Source organism: Vidua macroura, chromosome 3, assembly GCF_024509145.1.
Source record: "Vidua macroura isolate BioBank_ID:100142 chromosome 3, ASM2450914v1, whole genome shotgun sequence".
NCBI lineage: Eukaryota > Metazoa > Chordata > Aves > Passeriformes > Viduidae > Vidua > Vidua macroura.
The window spans coordinates 92,561,494-92,574,876 of record NC_071573.1 but is presented as its reverse complement, the minus strand read 5'-3'; the positions used below and the strand labels follow the sequence as shown (position 1 = coordinate 92,574,876).

At 36.1% G+C, this 13,383-nt stretch overlaps 1 protein-coding gene across 1 annotated transcript in view; it reads right to left on the bottom strand.

Moving 5' to 3' along the window:
• The window catches only part of CSMD1 (CUB and Sushi multiple domains 1), a 1,093,428-nt gene that overhangs the window by 1,010,439 nt on the left and 69,606 nt on the right, over positions 1-13,383 (bottom strand). The gene's annotated exons all lie outside the window — the stretch shown is intronic.

The window sequence follows — 13,383 nt, the reverse complement described above, 5'->3', positions numbered from 1 at the left end:
CCCATGTATTTATGATTTAGCCTCCTATTAAAGTTTCTTTATATACATTAAGTGCCAAAATGTGGAGAAAGCTGTAAGAAAACAGTCACAATCATCTGTGCACTGATCCTTGTCAAAAGTTTTAGCTACACTTTTTTAAAAAAACATTAGTTTCTTCTATCTGGTTTGAGCCCTAGTTTATCCAGTTATCAATCATACATTCTAAATTATACTGAAAGTTATGAAAGCAGCTGAAAAGATGCTCTCATATTACTTGCCATCTTCTACTTAAAAACAGCAAATGGAAAATATTTCTGCCATATATGCTACTGGAAAATATCAATCAAATGTTTTAAGAAGTACAAGGTTTAGAAGTTCTTAGAAAACTTGCATCCTATCCTCTCATACAACTAGGTACTAGAGTAGGAACCCCTGAGATGCAACCTAACTGTAACAACTAAATTTAAAATATTAGTATTATGTCATACAAGGTTGCTAAGTTTAAGACACCCTAATGGTTCTCTGCCTGCAGGCACTATCAATAACAGTAATCTAACTGCCACCTCTAATTCAAAGAGGCTGGAATTATGTCATACCAAACTGCTCAGTTTATGATATCAGCATGAGAGCTGTATGAGGACTGAAATTTAAGTTAAGAAAAGCTGAAAAAGAGGCATAGGAAACTGGTATAATCAGCTTGCTTTTCTTTAAACTTTGAGGGTGTGCCTGCATGTCCTGAACATGCCAGCAGTTAGTTCACAGTAATCTTCCCAATATTCTGATACACAGTGGCCATTTCATTTTCTAAACAATGAATTGAAGGATTAATTTTCAAGAGACCTGCATTCTTCATAGCAAGAGTAAAAATCATGCTTTGACTTGAATAGGCACTTCAAACAAACCTCTACCACTGGATCTAAAAGGATAAAACCTATCTGTGCTTCTTTAAGTGGCATAGTACCTGTACCCTATTACAAGTTTAATACTAAATCCAACAGGAGTTGGATAGTAATTTCAAGACTTAAAGACAGACCTTTAGACTACTTTAAGTCTAAAGCTCCAGTTCTCAGTTAAATAGTTATATAAGGATGCAAGTAAAAACTCAAGTCTTTCACAGTACATATGGCTATGAAACGTCCAGACATCTACAGGAAAGCGCTACTCAATGTGAAGTCTCACTGCTACTTCTGCCAGGCAAATAATATTTGTGCTGCATAAGATCAAATCACCATTTAATTGAGCTTTCGTGAAATCAGTTTAAAAAGGAACTTGATGTTTCTCCAACCTCTCCTTTTTCAAAAACACATATCTCAAACTGCAGGGTACAAATGAGGCCTCAGAAGTTGGCACTGTTTCTCATGAGAGTCTTAGCAGAATCAGTAGAGCTACTACACAGCAGGAAATGCATTCTGCCATGTCATTTAATTCCTCCTTGCATAACCTATACGTAAGAGCACACAGGAGACAATCAGAAAGTCAACATGATGGCTTTGTGTTGCTGTGATTCAAGCTATGACAGAATTCCTCAATGGCGTTTTAGTCAATCCTCTTGTACCAATACGGCACAAAATCAGAACTACTTCATCTAGCCTGTGGGGAACAAGAGTTACGGCAATTAGGTGCGGGAGCACCTTTCTCCTTGCCACTCAGAATAATTCTTTGAAGATAGCAACTACACAGTACTTAACTACAAATTATTTTTGCATTTTTGAAAACTGTAACACAACCTTAATCTTCCTCTGAAAAGACAAGGCAGCCAGAGGAAGCAAATAGATGCACAAGGGTTTTACAGTCACTGCTACAAATAATCAGGCAAATTAACACAGATTCTAGGGAGGAGGGAAAGTATTTTGTAAGACAAAGGAGGAGATGAATAAGGCATAGAACTTCCATAAAGACTTTATGCTTTGTCTCAACTTCTTAGCAATCACTGAGCATCTGATGGTGCCTGCAAATAGTACAGATGAGATTCAGTGATGTTGCAGTGATTTAGGGTTACTACCTGATTAAACTCCTCTGACACAGTGCACACATGATATTTTATATACTTTAATGTCTTATTAAAACTTTGAAAAATAAATTAATAAATCTTTAATTTTAAGCATTTCTATTAAGTTAGTTTTCTATAAACATCCCTTCATTTAATGATGTTTTCATTTCATTAATTTTGGAGACGAGAGGACAGCTGAAAGGGACCCACAATAATTTCACACCTGATGGAAAAGAGATGATGCTTCTATTTAGTAGCTGTGATTGAACAACAGCATCTTTCCTGCCTCCCACTGCAGGGCAAAGAAAAATATTTGAAATATTTTGCTTACATACAAATTTTGTTCACATTTCATACAGATTTGAGAGAAAACTTTGTTGCTGATGACTTTAATGATTTTTGACAAATACTTAAAAAAAAAAAAAAAAAAGGTGAGATTTAGCTTTGGAAGTATGTGTAATTAGATATATTTATTTGGTACCTAAGCCTGTATCACAGTAATTTCACTGCTCTCAGGAGCCAAGAGATAAATTAGAATTAGCAGGAGTTACAGGGGACACCACCACCTTCTGACTATAAATGCAGTCATCCACTGAAAATCAGGATCAAATCATGCCCTTGACCATCATTTACTGACATACATACCTTACTAATACAAAAGTTGCTTACTAAAAATATTAAAGAAACAATTGAACAATTAATAGCCTGAAACTTATTTGCAAACTGTTTACTTTAAACTCTACAATATTTTAGGAATGAGATGATGACTTATGCCATTACTGCACTTAACTGGTTGATGACTGACTCCTCAAAAAAAAAGCTGAACATACACAAGAATTAATGTAAAGCCATCTTATAAATAACTCTTTTCTTCCCTTACCAACAGTTTTATCAGACTAAATGTCCTTTTATTTTTTTTTGGCAAAACAATGACCCTAGTATTCTAAACAAATTAGCAATAAAATTATAAATATCAATCAAGCGTGTACAACTAATATTAAAATATATCTGTATTATTCTGAATTTCATACTTTGCAATATCCATTTATAACCTAGTAGGAACGAGAAATTATTGTAGGTCAGATTAAATGCTAGATTTTAGATATGCTTCATAAAAGACACTATATTGAGGCCCAGGCAAAAAAAAAAAAAAAAAAAAAAAAAAAAAAAAAAAAAAAAAAAAACCCTTACAAAATACAATTGTCCTGAACTTACTTCAAAAAAATAAGAACTATAAAGAAATGCCAAATGTTGCATAAATGCAACTATATATGATAATATAGACAAGAATAAAATAATTTTCAAAATATCACCAACAATAAGCCAAACCTAAGATCTCTGAACATTTCCAAAAATATTGTCCTAACATTGTTTCATTTTTTATTAAACAAGGTCATTACTTTACATGTTTTCTCTAAGAAAAGAAAATCTATATGCTGATGTAATGACCTGTCACAAAAGTAAAAAAAAATGAGGTTTCTCTATGTAGCTTTCATGTTCTCCTATTACAGACTGAACATTCAGAAGCTACTTTTTAGTAACCTTGACAGTTATTAAAGCAGCTTTTATATGCCAGCTTCTACTTACAGAGGTGACTAACACTGAGACTTCCTTGGACAGGCAAATGTTAATGAAGGAGTAAAGTGAAGAAGTAAAGCCAGATCTATTAAACCCCACTCTACAGACAATAACCAGACACACTTTTTTAAAGCACTGTTGTGTAACATTGCTCTCATCAAGGTCATACAGAGTGATTAAAAATGATGGAGACCTCTGTCTATACTATATCATACAAAAACATTACTACCAAGACAGCACAATTGGAAACTCCTCGTTCAATCAACCCTAGTCCAGGTTTGAAACATTTATCAACCTCTGTCTTGGGAGCTCCAGTACTGTGCTTCCATATAGACTCAAATAAGAAATGTAATTTTGTGGTTCCCCATTCTACTCCACTCATATTTTCAGCCATTCTCTCAAGATGTACTTTTTTTTTTTTTTTTTTTTTTTTTTTTTTTTTTTTTTTTTTTTTGTCACTAAAAAGTATTCTGTTGTCCCAGCAACAAGCCTGAAGTCCTGGAGATCCTGAAAAACAGTAACTACATTGAATCTCAAATTGTATCATTTTTCCTAAGTATTTTATTAGCTTTGAATTCATTAGTACTCCAGGACATGTTAGACAGTCCTGTTAGTGCAATGCAACACAGACAATCTGAAGAAGCTTTACATTTTCTACATAAGGTACTAGTAAGGACCTTAGTGATAATAGCACAAAGCTCAGGGCTGGAGCTGACAAAGTGGAAATTACCTGGGCTCACTGCATGTAGGTCTAAATGGTGTCTGGTGCTGGAGCTGCTCCAACACTATCACCTCACAGCTATGCTACTGTGCTCTTCTGCATGGGGAAATGACCTGCTTCTCAGCACACTGGTTCTCACCATGAAGATTTTATACGACACAGTTTTCACACCTCACATGCCATAGCTGTCTACCTGGGGAAGAGTACACAATTTACAGTGGCTGCACATAAACCCCAGTGCCAAGACTTGATAACCAAATGAACTTGAAGATTATAACCTTTTGTGGAAATAAATTTCACCCTTTCTACAGGGCTTATTCCAAGATCTTTGTTTTCCACGTATGGTACTTTTCTGTATATCCATGATTATCCACTGACCCTTCTATAAAATAGCCTATGTGGGTAGATCATCTTCCTTCTGTTTTAAGAAACATATGCTTAGAACATTTAATTTTTCACTGCAGCATAAATATGGTAAAGCAACTGTAAACCTCTACACATACTCTGCAGCTAACAAAAAATACTAGATGGCATGACAGAGCTATATAACTTGAATGGATATATTATTTTACACAACCTCCATCTTCACATATTCAAGTAAAGAAAAAAGTGAAAATATGTATCAGTGTGATATTAATGCTGAAATTTTGCACGCATCAAGTCAGGAAGCTGCATGTTACAGTTTCCATAGCAACCATAATTCAATCTCCTTTTGAATTTGTGGTAATTTTTAGCAATGTATTTGATATAATTGTTATGTGGGTAACACTTTTCTTGAAAAAATAGTGTAATTTCACATTGGATTATCTTTACACATAGGGCATAGCTCTGCAGTCCCTACTAGCACAAAACTCACAGAAGCGTCTTTTCTGCTTGTATCAGTTCACCTTCTGTGTGTGTTGGTACAAGGCGGAGTGCCAAGTGGGTGTCATGTGGGCTGTTGGTGATGTGCAAAAAATATAAAATATTTCAAAATTCTGATCTACTGAAGATCTCATTTAATAGAGAACAATTCTATTCTATTGATTCTTGAATTGAATAAATTCTATTGATTCTTCTGACAACACCTACTCACCTAAATGCATACTCACATCATTCTGGTTTGTATATTTAATCTTTTGTAATTATTTCATTAAAATATTGTTAAGCACACATTTCTTTTGAAATGAATTCTAAAGGAATTAATGTACCTTTAAATTATTACCTAATCAAAGTAGCATGTGAACAATTTTACTAAATAAAGCCGATGTTCTGATAACTCAGTAAAAGCTTTTTATTGCAAGAAAGGGAGCAGAAGATTCAGTAGTGCATGAGACTCTGTCTTCCCTCACCAGCTATTATAAACTGTAAGTGTTGCTTTTTAAAACTCAGTAAATTTACTGGTTTATCACATGCTATATATATATATATATATGGATATATAAAAATAGCCAAAGTACAAGTCCCATTCCATACTAAAATAATTTTTATACATATACATTTTTATAGGAATATTCTTATTGCTTCTGAATCCAAAATTTGTATCTGTATTACTTAAAAGTTGACAATAAACATGAACTAAAGTGTATAATCAATAAATAATAATAGTTTTCATCCTGATTTGGAAACTACTACTTTCAAGTTTCAGTTTGGTGTAAAACACAATGGCTGAATTACAAATTTCAAGAATGTGATCTGTATGTACAAAATGAATAAAATATTGCACAAAAGTAGCATGATGCCTTATTTTAAAATAATTTTTGTCTATCCTTAAATATATTACCTAACAACAAGTTATCAGATAGACTACGGATGCTGCTACAAGATGCTGCTTGCCACCGTAATTTGTGTAAATTAAATCTGTGCAGCCAAAGCTCAGACTAGAGTTGAAGATGGCCAAAAATGTGCAGGAAAATAAAAATAATCTTTTCAAATATATTAACAGCAAAATCAATGTACAAATAACATGGGCCCGTTACAGGATGAATACAGTCACCTCACAAACAGGGACATGGACAAGGCAGACATGCTTAATGCATTCTTTGCCTCTGCTTCAACATGGATGATGCACCAAGTGGGTCTCAGTGCCCTGAACTGGAGAACCATGTCTACAAGAATGACCAACTCCCAGTCAATCAACTCTGAAACTGTGCGGGACCTGTTGGTCCAGCTGGTTCCTTACAGCTCTATGGGATTCATCCAAGACTCCCCAAAGAGCTGGCTGATGTAATTGCAAAACCTCTCTCAATGATTTTTGAGCAGTCTTGGAAATGCACAGAGGTCCCATCTGCCTGGAAGCTGGCAAACAGTGTTGTGATTTTCAAGAGAGGTAAGAAGAAGGACTCTGGCAAATACAGGCGTGTCACTCTCACTTCAGTGCCTGGTAAAGTTATGAAGAATGTTATTCTAGGGGGAAATGAAAAACACCTGAAAGACAACACAGTCACTGGTCACAGCCAGCACGGCTTCATGAGAGGAAAGTCCTGCTTATCAAACCTGGTTTCTTTTTATGACAAGGTAACCCACCTTGTGGATCAAGGCAAGCCACTTGATAAGATCTTTTTGGATTTCAGCAGAGCTCTTGATACTCTCTTAGTATCCTTCCAGACAAAATGTCCCGCACTCAGCTGCATAAACACATCATGTGATGGGTGAGCGACTGGCTCGTGGGTCAGGCACAAAGGGTGACAGTAACTGGGGTGACATCAGACTGGTGACCTGTCACTAGTGGGGTTCCACAGGGCTCCATCTTAGGCCTTGTGCTGTTTCACATCTTTGGAAATGACCTGGAGGCAGGACTGGAAGGGATACTGAGAAAGTTGGCAGATGAATGAGAACTGGGAGGAGCTGTTGCCTCCTTCAAAGGAAGGGAGGCCCTGGAGAGACTCCAAAAAAAAAAAAAAAAAATTAGACTAGGGAATGAGATTCTAGAAAGCAGTGCCACAGACAGTGACCTGAGGATCCTGGCAGATTGAAAGTCACCCTGTCCTGAGGAGCATCAGGCACAGCATGGCCAGCCAATCAAGGGAGAGGATTGTCCCACTCTGCTCTGCACTGGGGTGGCCTCACCTTGAGTCTTGGGGGCAGTTTTGAGCACAGAAATAAAAAAATTACTTTAAACTATTAAAGAGTGTCCAAAGGAGGATAATAAAGATGGTGAACGGCCCTGAGGGGAAGCTGTATGAGGAGCAGCTGAGGTCACTTGGTCTGTTCAGCCTGGAGGAGACTGAGGGGAGACCTCACTGCAGTTACAGCTTCTTGTGAGGGGAAGAGGAGGGGCAGACCCTGATCTTTGCTCTGTGGTGACCAGTGACAGGACCTGAGGGAATGGTCTGAAATTGTCCCAAGGGAGGTGTAGGTTGGATCAGAAAAAGGTTCTTCACCCAGAGGATGGTCGTGCACTGGAACAGCTCCCCAGGGCAGTGGTCACAGCACCAAGCCTCACAGAGTTCAAGAAGTGTTTTGAGAATGCTCTTGGGAACATGGTGTGACTCTTGGGGCTGTCTTGTGCAGGGCTAAGATGGACTCAATGTGGGTTCCCTGCAACTTGGTGTATTCTGTGATTCTGTGATACTGCAGCCCAAAAAATATGGTATTGCCATTACTTGTAACAGGCAAAAATATTTGCATTAACAGAGGTTTCAGGACACTTCATATTATCTCAGTTTCTCTTTTTTTAGCTTGCTTTAGCTTTAAGACATATATGTGTAAAAGAATTATCTGTGACTACTGCCTAATTTGCTTTTAGCTTTAGTGTAATCATGTGGTATAATGACTACAAACATTATAAATGTGATACATTCCTAATTAACAATAAGCAGTAGTAGTTTTTCTGTGCAGAACTATTTGTGGCCTTGGAATGATAAAGTTGTGCACTGACACATAAGTATAGGCTGATAGCAGAGACCTTGAAGGTACAGGAACAGATTTATTCGAGGCACCAAGTGGGTTTAATCACATAATTAAGCATCAGTTACTGATTACTACAAATGCACCTTGGAAGGAAAAAAAAAATTTTGGGGATAAACCCAAAGAACCGTAGGGCAATAACACCATAAAAATCCACAAAAAACCCATGGACAAAAAAAAAAAAAAAAAACAAGAACAGATGAAAAAACCTCCATTATCAACATCATAAACCTCCTGGTGAAGAACCTGGGATTTAAAACACCACTAAATAATAGGATGTACTTTGGGCTATTTTTATATACTTATATATAGTGAGTGAGAAAACAGTAAAGTTACTGAGTTTTGAAAAGAAGCATTTAGTTTATAATAGCTACCGATACAAGATAGCATCTCATGGATAGCTGAACCCTTTGCTTTTCTTGGAAAGAAAAAACTTTCTATTATTAATCAGGCTCTTTAGGCAATAAATAGATAATTTTGACTATGACTGTTAGCCTGATTGTGACTGGTGTATTAATATCAATGAGACTAATAACCCCAGGTTACAAATAAGAAGCATGTTTCCTTAGCCCACATTAACTTTGCAGAGTAGCACAACACTATTGGACCAAAATTTTTTCCCATCATTTATATGTCTAGATTAGAGCATAAGTCTGAGGCAGAGTCCAGCCTTTCCAGCAAAATTCAAATTTCTTTTCTGACACCATGAAAATCTCAGGTTCAGTCGCCATATGTATTAAAGGCTGAAGTGTAGTTTTCCCTTTATTTCTTTTGTGAGTATTTGGTTTAAAACAAAAAAGGGGAAAGAAAAAAATCCATTAAAACAGTTTTCCATAATTAAATATTATTTTTCATATATCCTAGAAACTGGTCTACCAACTGGATATCCCAGTGTGGAATTTCACAAAGGTTCCTCAAACTTAGAATATACTTCAGATTATTGTTATTGAATTAGATTTTCATTTACAGATTTGCTGGATCTGAGATCTCAGTTAGTAAAATTATTAAAAGAAGGATCCAAATTCTTTTCTATGTATGTTTATAAGAAGGAATCCTGAGAGGCTCACATGGTGTTAAACCATATTTATTCTGCTAACACCTTGGATTGGATCAGTTTGATTTTCTGATCTCTGAATCCTTCAAATCTATAGCCATCTGAAAGACCAACATGCAAAAATTTTATGCTCAAAAGGGAACAATTATATGCATAACTGAGAAAAGTAAAAGGACAGTTTGAGTCATTTCATGATGTGTTAAGCATTTTTCTTTTTGAGTTTTATTAGTTTATAAATAGGTCAACATGTTCTAGAAGCAGCTGAAGAATTCTGGAAGAATGTAGCCAGAATTCATACAGAGTCAACTTTTAAGAGGAGGATAAAAATAATATTGCACCTGATTAAAAGCACATTCGGACTCACAGGGCAATCTCACTATCAAAACTGTTGCAGAAAGGACAGAGGAAAAGATATACTTCCACATAGAAAAGATGTGATAAAGGAGAGAAGAGAAATTCTAGAATTAGATATGAAAACAGAAATCAGAGGACCTTGGATATTTTCTTTCTTCTACTGGAGACTCATGGCAAAAGTCAATACTAAGAGTGCATCCACAGACTCCTAATTTGTTGCTAGCTTATCTTCATCATTAGCAGGTGAAATAGTTGTGTGGCAGATTTACTTCAGATGTGGAATACACTTCAGATATTTTGGTACCTTTGTTCCTCTGTAGCAAAAGGCACAATGCACTAGCTCGGAGGAATGCTGTGGAGAATTCATCAGTGTTTCAGAGGTACAAAACCATTTTTCACCAGGGTACTTCATGTAGATTTAAAACCTGCTAGCATTTGCTTGCTCTGAAATGTAAATAATCTTAGGCTACATCAAAATAATTGAATGTGAGTGCTGTATATACAACCTTAACTCTGGTTTCAGAGTTGTTCAGAGAAAGGATTTGGCCCAAATAAACAGTTCCAAGTTGAGTGTGTAAGGTGATTCTGCCATACATTTCAACACTAAATAGCAAAAGCCTTTGGTTTCAAGCCCAGAAAGTATTTCTGAATTCTGCAATTTAACAGATAGCCTTACTACTGCAGATTTTTCTGTCTGAAACAATGCAGAAAAACTTTCCCTTGCACAAAACTGCAAAAGATTTTCAAATTAGTTTGGCAGGCATTCTCTTAGTAACTTGCAGTAAGAACAAGAAGAAAATCCAGGCTTTTTACTTCATAAAATAGAGTTTGCCAGGGTTTCTTCCTTGTGCCTATCAAGTCTAAGAACTTGAAATTGTAGGCTGGTGAAAGAAAACATGGTGACAGCATTGCTGTTTTGCATTTATTTGAAAATGTTCAGGGCAGCATACAGACAGAGAGTTCCTCAATATAAGCAGACCTTCATTTTTCATGTAACACCAACACTTAGAAGGAGAAATGAAAGACTGGTTGGTCCTTCAGGGCAAGTCTACTGAGTCAACATTGTAAATTTTGCAAGGATCCCTTTTAAAGCTATTCAGAAGTTGGAATACCGATAAGGAATAAAAGCTTACTCAATGTGATCAGTAAACTCAAAAGAAACACTGAGCTCCACGGTCTGTGAAGTATTAAAGAAACAAACTAGAGTTTTTTCCTAGCTAAAAATCACCTAAATCACAATTGCTGTTCCACCTAGAACTGCCAATGGGTAAGGCACTTCTTAGCTGCAGCTGTTTCTTCCTATTGTATTATTTAACAGGGTATTTGATCTTCACTTTTCTCAAGCATTCCCCACTGAATTTGTCACACCCAGTTCAGACATTAAAGATGAACCATACGGCCTCTATTAAAATTAAAGTACAGCAACCAGCTAAATCATCTAACACTGAAAATTATACCTGGCATAAACCTTCAATCTACTCGCAAAGAATTCAGTTGAACAACTTATCTTTACAGCAGACCAGAGAAATGACATGACTACTATTACATCGTTTTTCTGAGGACTTACTAAGACATTGCATAAGACATTGTCATATGTGCCTTAAAGTGTGATCATAATCTAGTTTTAGATCTTCAAGGCAACAGTCATGTCTGCAGCTATTGAATGTAAGGAAAATTTGGGGAAGATGTATTTCAACTTCTTTTTTTCCACAGCCTCTGTGATGTGAAATTATTTCTATTTACCTGCACTGTAGCCCAGCTCAGACTTTTTGTTATTCAGACAACATATCAGGAGTCACCTAATCAGTTTATCTTGGAAAGTAAAAGCAAATGTCACATTCTCTTTCTCATCTATCTCTCTCCTTTACAATTCTTTACGTGTAATGTAACCACTTCTAAAGCACAGTTTGGTAAGGAGCCTTTCCATTAGGTAATTCTGAGTGTTATTACATTTGGCATTATGCAGGACTAATAGAGTAGTATCTTGCCCACAAAAATACCATGTAATGCAGACTGGAGTCATAATAAGTCAGCATATAAAGAATATCAATTTTATAGCTATGAATTGCATTCCCTCCTCCCTCTCCCCCTTATAAGCCTAGCTTCCTTTTCTGAGGAATGATTGCTGAAATGATTTTGAGAAGGGCTGTGCAAATGTACTTGTCATTTTAATGTTTTAGCAGAGAAAAAAAAAATTAAGGAAATGTTTGCAAAAAAAAATGTTCACTGATGTGTTTACATTTCCCCCCCCAAAATTATGATACATTTAAAAAGAACTTAAGCACAAATATCTTCCCATCATCTTTCCCAAGTAAACAAGTAGGATGTTGCAAGACACTGCTGAAGAAGCAAGTAGAAAGCTGAAATAAGTCTACCCCAAAAGCAGGGCAGACTATAAAACCTCCTAGGCTCTTCTAAAAAAGGTCAAGAATCCTCTCAAAAGACCATAAGTCACAGACTGAGGATTTCTTCTGCCCATTATTGTAATTTTTTATATTAACAAAGCAGACTCTTAGCTCAGTGCTATCTCTCACGCATCCTACTTATTTTACCAAATTTTAGAAACATACTTTTTCAACTGAGAAGAATATTATAAAACCTTTTTCAGATGTGGCCCTGAAATGCAGGTTGCACAGAACTTTAGATAGTATATATAACTATTAGGCATTATAGAACTGGTGTCTCTGTAGAACCACATCCAGTCATGACCTTATTAGAGTCTGAGAGCAACCTGTTCTGCCAATGTCAAGTACATTTTAGTTCAGGACAACAGCTACTATATTACAGGTGATGCAGAAAGTACTGCATTCTAGAATTCTAATGTTTTATGCATTAAGGTTTTAAAATATATTATACCGTGTTCAGTTTTATCTGTTTGCTTCTGCAAGTACTGTCACACCCAACTTCAAGGAAAGCACACACAAAATTTATCTTATTTCAATGTGTCTTATATTTTGTAAAGCAGATGCTGATGTAGATTATCAGTACTCCTGTTTTCACTAAACACTGTCAATTCTAAATAATCTAATTGTGTATTGTAGCATCAGAAAGCTACAAAGCTTCAGGAGATAATTAACTTCATGAATAAGCAGCTTCTTTTCATTTTATCCTTCAGTGCCCGTATAAAGATTGCTTTTACAGGTGATAAATGTTTTTAAAGGTAAAATAATATAAGGAAATCTCTTACCAAGCTATTTTTGCACATTTCATCCCAAATTTTATTGCCTAGGATGAGTAAATGCTCCAGACATGGTATCAAGTTTGGAGATGATGAAAAGTGTAACAAAACCAAAAGGACACCCAACAATAAAACTAATAGACACCGGTTTTTTTTTTTTTTCCTTTCTGTAGTTGTGCCACTGTACAGCAACTGGGATCACTGGTTTTGAAGGAATTCTTGCAATTTTACTTCTAACCCATAAAGAAAGTGAATGCTATTAATGTACACTGTTTCATACACTTGTGCTGTGTAATTTAATCAGTATGATTTTAGGCAGAAAGACATTTTGTTATTTTCCTACAGCTGGCTAATTAGAATACAAACTACTCCTCACTTGGCTGGGAGGTCTTACCTTTATATATTTTTAAATTAATCTGAAGACATAAGGCTTTCAGTCATGCCCAGACACACAATCAGCGACATACAAGCTGACAGTGCTCTTTCAAACAAATCTGCTCTGAAGCAGAACCGTTTTGTGCTATGCCTGCATCTTTTTTTCTCTCCCACTGAGAAAGACGGCCTTGCCCTGCTGATTCGTGCGACCTTCTATCGCTACAGAAACGGTATTTGGGAAACGACTGACGTTTTATCTCTCACCC